The sequence below is a fragment of the Gobio gobio genome (genome assembly GCF_949357685.1).
Source record: "Gobio gobio genome assembly, chromosome: 25".
Lineage (NCBI taxonomy): Eukaryota > Metazoa > Chordata > Actinopteri > Cypriniformes > Gobionidae > Gobio > Gobio gobio.
In genome coordinates this window covers 37,964,486-37,973,154 of record NC_137121.1, presented here as the reverse complement: position 1 = coordinate 37,973,154, position 8,669 = coordinate 37,964,486, and the positions used below count along the sequence as shown (strand labels likewise).

The window sequence follows — 8,669 nt, the reverse complement described above, 5'->3', positions numbered from 1 at the left end:
CCGACCGATCGAGAATAGCACTTATCATTCTATTCATTGTCTGTCTGTCTAATTTATTTAAAAAATAAATAAATAAATAAAAATTATATATTTCTGTGCTAGACTAACTGAGACTTGTTACAGCACTTGCATATTGCTGATATTGTTGCCCTTCGACTGCTCTAGCTGCTTCTATTGCCTCCATTTGTAAGTCGCTTTGGATAAAAGCGTCTGCTAAATGACTAAATGTAATGTAAATGTAAATATAGAGAAACACTCATTGGTATTTTATAAATATGGCATATATTTCTAATTATTATTCAGTTGTGTTAATGTACTTCACATTTGAATCCTATGCATTTCTCTTCCAGGCTCCAGTGGACAGATCACAGTTTCTCAAACTCCTGCAGTTCATAGAGTTTCACCAGGACAGACTGTAGAGATGAGATGCAGCGCCAGCACTCCTTTAACAGGCTGCAGTCCATCCTGTCTGTCCTGGTACTTACAGAAACCTGGAGAAGCTCCTAAACTCCTCATATATGTGACATCAAGCCGTTATACTGGAACTCCATCTAGATTCAGTGGCAGTGGATCTGGAACTGATTTCACTCTGAGCATAGACTGAAGATACAGGAGATTATTACTGTCAGAGTAGACACTACATCAACAGTAAAGATGTGTTCACACAGTGATACAGCTGAGAGATACTGCAGCTGCTGATGAACCATCACACACAACACAATGACAGTGTATCAAACCTTTCACACACTTTATTTATTTATTATGATGTAAGTAAACATGTAACACAATCTTATATCTCTTACTAATCTGGACTAAAATGTGGAGATAATGGCCCTCATTTATCAATCTTGTGTAGAAACGGGCGTATATGTTGGCGTAAGATTATGCTTACACTCCTCTCACCGCCTGATTTATGAAGCTGTGCGCACCTCTGAAATCCAGATGTGTCTGAAATCTCTCGATGCGTCCTCAATAAAAGGGCCGGATCAAGAACACATCTGGGGATTTGAACTGTACTTGGCCAGATGTGAACTTTGAATAGGAACAGGACTTGGGCAGCGACTGATGACGATTCACAAGAACACCAGAACACGAGTCCAGACAAGAACACATATTGAGAAACGGCCACTAACTCCACCCATGTGTGTGTCGACTTCATCAGAAGTTCAGTGCTGATCCAACACACTTTAAACACTGAAATATCAACCTCAGCCAAAATGATGGTTTGGATCAAAACTCAACATTGTGTCAAAGTCACCATGATATCAGGAACAACACAATCACACACAATAAGCACATATCTGGCACTAGATGTTTGTGTGTAAAGAGTGTCACGGCCACCCTAAAATGTTATTGCTGCCCCCACTAGTTCCCCCACCCTATTGGATCAGAGATCTGTCAATCTGACGATTCCTATATGCCATCAGATCAGAGTAGGCTACTGTCAAAAAAGTTTGCGTTTGGAGCGCTCAACCACACCATTAGATCAATGAACTCGGTCAATGCTTTGGCAAGGTAACACTTTTTTAACCATAAAATAAAGGTAAATTCAAACTAAAGGCTGATTAAAATAACAGGTACAAATCTGTATTTTGTTAGGGCAGTATTTGTGGCAGTCTAGAAATCACGCTGTGAATGGGCAGATAGCATTGCTCGGTGTGTATGTTAGGGGCAAAATATAACTGCACACTTCACTTCAGTATTTCATGATGAGTGTGCAGTTATATTTTGACTCTATAAAGCTTTCTTCTCTTAATTGCAACTCCAAAAGGCTTTTGGGCCAATGCATTGTTAAAAGAATGTGTGTGTTTTGTAATTGTCCCATATAAAACTTTAGCGGCCAATTTAAAAATGGTATAATAAAATGTGCAAATTCACAACATGAATACATCCTTTATTAAATCACGTTGACGAATTTAACGTATCTTTACGGATGGTGTTGATTCATTCAGTTCTGATAGTGCTTAATGCAAGCAGCGTCGAACACACAGAGGGCAAAGTGTTGCGTTATTTAAAGGGGAAGTTCACGCATCAATGAGTAACAAAAACCACACTGAATCAGTCTTTATTCTTATACTTTCATGTGAAATGTACTAATAACACATAATAATTATGTAGTTATGTCTGAGAACAATTTCTTAGCAACTAGGGACTGCACAAATATAGGCTATATATTATAGGCCTAGGGCTGTACAGGCATCTGCCTATTCATTTGAATCCTTATTAACAAATACTGTATATACAAATATAATTTGGTATGCATGTATTTATTCATTAATACCAGTAATACCAATGTTGCTTTTTAAAATTTGACTGGGGGCACCAATAAGGATTTCGCCTAGGGCGTCAGAATGGCTAGAAACAGCCCTGCATTTGACCCACAGAAAGATTTACATTCTTACACAATTACTGTCACAACGGCTCATTCTTGATTTGGGATCATGTTTTTTTAATGATTATTATATTTTTCTATATTCAAGTTCAGCCCCTTCTTCCGCATGTAAATGTGTAGCAGAAGTGAAAGTGGTCTGTTCCAGTCCAGATCCTGTAACCAATCAAAGAGTGAGACTGAAAATCCCATTTGCATTGTCAGGGTGGAGTGATTGTGATCCTCTCAGAATAGAGCAGCTCTGTCTCCAGAGACCATGTTCAAACCCCAAGAGCTTTATTTGACTGATTTACTGCTACTGATCAACCTTCTGAAAAGCACCTGCATCTTCATCTGTTAGTTGAATGATGTTGTCAGACACAAAGTGAACTTGTTGAGAAGCTTTATTGAATGTTGCAGCAAACACAGCAGATTGAAAGATCACACAGTGCTTTGACACATGCGAGCTCTCTTTCAGTATTGAGTTGTAAATCACTACAGCTGCAGCACTAGACTCATGTGAATCCTGCCTGACACAGGACACTCAGATACGGCTCATCTTCAGGAGAGAAACATCAGCACTCAGAGCTCTTGTGGAACGAGACCTCATGAGGAGCTCCATCATGTGTTACTCTGCAGACGTACACCTCTCCCGCTTCCCAGCGTGCTTTGCTGAGGGTCAGGACGCTACTGCGGCTGTAGCGGCCGTTCTGCTGGCTCTCTGCGCTGGTCAGAACCCCCTCGGTGACCTCTGACCCGTCCAGTGTCCAGCTCACCAGCGCCCCCTGTGGAGAGTAAGAGCTGAGCAGGCAGAGCAGTGCGGCTGAGCCTCCAGAGATCTGCAGAGAAGAGGGCGGCAGCAGAGACACTGAGGGCTTCACTGTGGGACCAGCTGCAGGAGACAAACACAACACATTCACAAACACAAAGAAAACAAACTGCACTTTCATTCACAGCATTTCAACAGCAGGACAAATCACAATCACAATCTGATCCTTCATGTCCTTCAACATCACTACAGCTGATATATATACAATATACAAACTACACAATCACTATATACATTTACATCAAACCTCATCAATCAAACTCAACATTGTAATACACCGACTGATTTCATCACAGCAGTTTTTAACTCAGGACATAAAGTTCTTACATTTTACTGAGATATTCAACTCAAAATGAAAAGTCACACATACATTGTGTTTGTATTATAAAGCACTGAATTATAATCACAACATGAGCAAAAGAGATTCAGTATCATTGACTGAACTACAGAAAGTACAACATTTACATTCTGATGTCAAATCTCTTTTCTCCATGTATGATATCTACAATAAAAGATGAACTATATATGAACTCAGTGTAGAAATAAATGAAGGAAAACAAACCTGTAATAAACTCAATAAATTCATAGTGAGACGCTTTATGGAAATATGTTTAGATTTTGTTGTTGAAAGGAATAATGCCGTTCTTCTGAATGTATAAACATGACAATATCATTGATTTAGATTCAATAATTATTAAACAATATCAGAAACACTTAAAGCCTTTATACACAATGCATTATAAAAGTATTAATGCATTAATTATGAATTGTTACACACATTATAATGCATGTATGATCTCATGAATAATTGTAACCACAGTTATAACACATTATAATATTATCTATTCATTGTTACACCTTTAGAAATTATAATACATTAAAACTCACGACAAACAACCAATTTCAGATGCAACAAGGAATTAGCAAATATTAGAATGCATTTTAACTTTGGTTACAGTTATTAATGAAAAGATATAAGGCATTATAATCTATATTATGAATATCTTTATAATGCATTATACATAAAGGCTTCAAGTAAAGTTTCAGCACAATATCTAATAATCATTATCATTAATAAATGTTGTTCTTGTTTCAACTGTAAAACACTTTCTGAAATCTAAACTGTATTTTTTTATTAGGTAATTAAATAGACAGACTTACCGATCACCAGTTTGGTTCCTCCACCGAATGTGTACCACAGTGATACAATCTAATGAAACGCTCGTACAAAAACCTCTATTCCACTCGAGTGAACACACACTCCAGCAGAGAGAGAGAAACAACACTTCAACACACTGATATTAGAAGCTCCTCAGCTCTTCTCAACACTCACTCATTCAGATTGACTCAATGATTTCTGATATAACACTGTTTAAAGAAATATATTGGATGAGCTGTGACCTCTGAGGTGACCTTTGACCTCTTTGATCATGGATGATGTTGTGGAGTTTCTCATAATGATGCTTCTGTTCTTCATATGCAGCTCAATCTTCAGGATTCACAGAAAAAAACAGAATAAATAATCAATAATTCTGAACATGTCAGATGCTCATTGTTTAATCTACTCTCATATGATCTGATTATGAGTCCTGGGGCACGTTCAAAGCTCAAACCGGTGCGAAACGTTTTGCTACGGTTTCCGGTTGAACGTCATGTTTCCTGGAAACGGTGTGCAACGGGTTTGAGATGCGTTTTTTCTCATTTGGTGGGTGTGTCAAATATGTCAGCCCAATCAGCAGCAACATAAACCACGCAGTATTAAAGAGACAGCTCACACAATGGGTCCAAGTAAAGATGTTTACAAATGTGTCCGCTGCAGCTTTTTTTCAGCTCGGTGTTTTCTTACGGCCTATGCTCGGTATACACAACAATTGAAGGTATTAGAAGACATGATTGTCGTAAGAGTTTTATAGTAATACATATATATATATATATATAGGGGAGCGCGGGGCACAACCTAACGCGGGGTTAGTTGTAACACGCATGGTTTAACACTTTCCACACGTGCCAGAATGACGAAACTTAGTGTATTTACTAGTTGCCATATAAACATTATTTTGAGAAAAAATTGTGCCAAAATTAAAAAATCGTTGGAAGATATTACTGAATGTTTATTTAACCGCAGCGAAAGTTTATTTCTTACCTAAGTTAATTTTTCATCTCTATTTTTTGTTTTAATTTAAAATAAGATATATCTGATATTATAATCTTATATCTGTTATTTAACAGTTGAGATCGTTCTTTTAATGCTGATCTAACCAGCAGAAGACACGAGCAGGGTTTAAATCCCAGTTGTGCAGATGGGGTGTGTGTTAACACTGCGTTACAATGAGCCCCTATTAAAAATATGTCATTATATTCTACACTGTTATACAAAAATTTGAGAAACCATGAAAAAAGGGTGAATAATGACTGAGAGTTAACGTTCAAAAATTATTTGTTAGTATTATGTTTTTAAATATGCTGTTTAGCGATGTGTTTGTTGTCAAACTCAAAAATGAGTATATTTTTAATTATTAAAAAATGCCATTATTTTATTTAAAAAAGTTAATAGTTGTATTTTATTGACAAAATATTTAATTTTGTCTTGGATATTTTTTTGATTATGTCAGGTAACTGTAACATAATTCCACTGGAGGCAAATGTTCAGAACCCATGTGCAGCATTTATTTATCCAAACATAAAACAAACACTAACTCAAAACAACAAACAAAACTTGGCTTGACAATAAACTTGGCTTGATTAAACATAACAGACTTGAGAACACTCACCACCAACGGGTACAACGTTAATAACAGACAAAGACACATGGCAAACATGAGGGCTTAAATACACACACAGACTAATGACAAGAGACACCTGTGAACAGTGATGAGACAATGAACCAATGACAGGACAAGACACAAGATCACATGAGGGCATGGGAATCACATGACAAGACCAGGAAGTGCATGACAAGACTGTGAACATGACAAACTCAAACATAACATGAACATGATAAACTGAAAACAGAACCAAGAACAATGAACATGAACCAACACCAAAACACCCTGTGACAGATCCCCCCCTCTATGGGCGGCCCCTGACGCCCAAACACCAACACTTCAATGGCCTAATAATAAAGAGTCCAAACAAAAAGTCTTGGGGGGCGGTCTTGGGGGAGGGATGGTGGGCCAGGCCCGTGCAGGGGCACCGGACCCAGACATGACCTGGACGGGCCTGGGAGCGTGGGCGGACCTGGACCCTGTGGCGTGGGCGGACCCTGTGGCGTGGGCGGACCCTGTGGCGTGGGCGGACCTGGATCCTGTGGCGTGGGCGGACCTGGATCCTGTGGCGTGGGCGGACCTGGACCCTGTGGCGTGGGCGGACCTGGACCCTGTGGCGTGAGCGGACCCTGTGGCGTGGGCGGACCTGGACCCTGTGGCATGGGCCGACCCTGTGGCGTGGGCGGACCTGGACCCTGTGGCGTGGGCGGACCCTGTGGCGTGGGCGGACCCTGTGGCGTGGGCGGACCAGGACCCTCAGGCGTGGGCGGACCAGGACCCTGTGGCGTGGGCGGACCAGGACCCTGTGGCGTGGGCGGCCATGGCGGCAACGGCAGTTCAGGGGCCCACAGAGGCGTGGCCTTCATGGCCTCCATGTACCCCCTGCCCCCCCCCAAAATTTTCTTGGGCTGGAGCCTGGACGGGGCCGTGGGCTGGAGCCTGGACGGGGCCGTGGGCTGGAGCCTGGACGGGGCCGTGGGCTGGAGCCTGGACGGGGCCGTGGGCTGGAGCCTGGACGGGGCCGTGGGCTGGAGCCTGGACGTGGCCGTGGGCTGGAGCCTGGACGTGGCCGTGGGCTGGAGCCTGGACGTGGCCGTGGGCTGGAGCCTGGACGTGGCCGTGGGCTGGAGCCTGGACGTGGCCTTGGGCTGGAGCCTGGACGTGGCCTTGGGCTGGAGCCTGGACGTGGCCTTGGGCTGGAGCCTGGACGTGGCCTTGGGCTGGAGCCTGGACGTGGCCTTGGGCTGGAGCCTGGACGTGGCCTTGGGCTGGAGCCTGGACGTGGCCTTGGGCTGGAGCCTGGACGTGGCCTTGGGCTGGAGCCTGGACGTGGCCTTGGGCTGGAGCCTGGACGTGGCCTTGGGCTGGAGCCTGGACGTGGCCTTGGGCTGGAGCCTGGACGTGGCCTTGGGCTGGAGCCTGGACGTGGCCGTGGGCTGGAGCCTGGACGTGGGCTGGAGCCTGGACGTGGGCTGGAGCGGGTACAGTGGGGAGTACTGTGGGAACGTGGAGCTCCTCATCCACCGTTCCCACAGTAAAAGATGAGCCACTCAACTGGAGTGCAAAGTCAATATATCCAGCTAGAGTTCCTGGAGAATTGCTCTCTGGCATCAAATACCTTAAAAGGTCATTAAGTCCATTTAAGAAAATACCCTTGAGGGCAATATCATTAAAGTTCACCTGGCTGGAAAGCTCACAAAATTGTTGGGCACAGTCCTCGACGGCCTGGTCACCTTGATGGAGGCGCAAGAGACAAACTGCTGGGTTCATTATGGCGGTCTGTTAGTCTGTAACATATAGATCCACTGGAGGCAAATGTTCAGAACCCATGTGCAGCATTTATTTATCCAAACATAAAACAAACACTAACTCAAAACTTGGCAAAACAACAAACAAAACTTGGCTTGACAATAAACTTGGCTTGATTAACCATAACAGATTTGAGAACACTCACCACCAACGGGTACAACGTTAATAACAGACAAAGACACATGGCAAACATGAGGGCTTAAATACACACACAGACTAATGACAAGACAAGTGACACCTGTGAACAGTGATGAGACAATGAACCAATGACAGGACAAGACACAAGATCACATGAGGGCATGGGAATCACATGACAAGACCAGGAAGTGCATGACAAGACTGTGAACATGACAAACTCAAACATAACCATGAACATGATAAACTGAAAACAGAACCAAGAACAATGAACAATGAACATGAACCAACACCAAAACACCCTGTGACAGTAACATTTTAAGCTGTTATTTGCTCATGTTATAATGTACCCCACCTATGGGGCATGTTGTCACATTTCACTTCCCTTCTTTCAGGGTAAACCAAGAAAAAAGTAAACACTGTATTAATGAAACAAAACCACATGATTGTACTAGACATGTGTGACATTAATGTGGGATAAAATAAATACTCTCAACCCCAAGTGGATTTGGGGTTGCCCCACAAACTGACACAGTCAAAAAGCGTTAGGTTGTGCCCCGCTCTCCCCTATATATATATATATATATATATATATATTACTATAAAACTCATATATATAATATAAAATATAAAACATATATATATAATCAACATGATGATGTATTTATTTATATCTTTAGCTTCATTGCAAGGCAAGTTTATTTATATACCAAATTTCATATATGGTAATTGCTTGACATAAAGTGAGAAAGAAAATACAAGC

At 42.0% G+C, this 8,669-nt stretch overlaps 1 gene segment (V, D, J or C); it reads right to left on the bottom strand.

Annotated features, from left to right (window-relative positions):
• Nucleotides 1–2,049: 2,049 nt before the first annotated feature.
• Nucleotides 2,050–7,732, bottom strand: LOC307121769 (immunoglobulin lambda constant 7-like). The segment is given in 3 exons: nucleotides 7,643–7,732; nucleotides 4,359–4,407; nucleotides 2,050–3,260 (listed from the first exon to the last, which is right to left on the bottom strand).
• Between the last annotated feature and the right edge of the window lie 937 nt (nucleotides 7,733–8,669).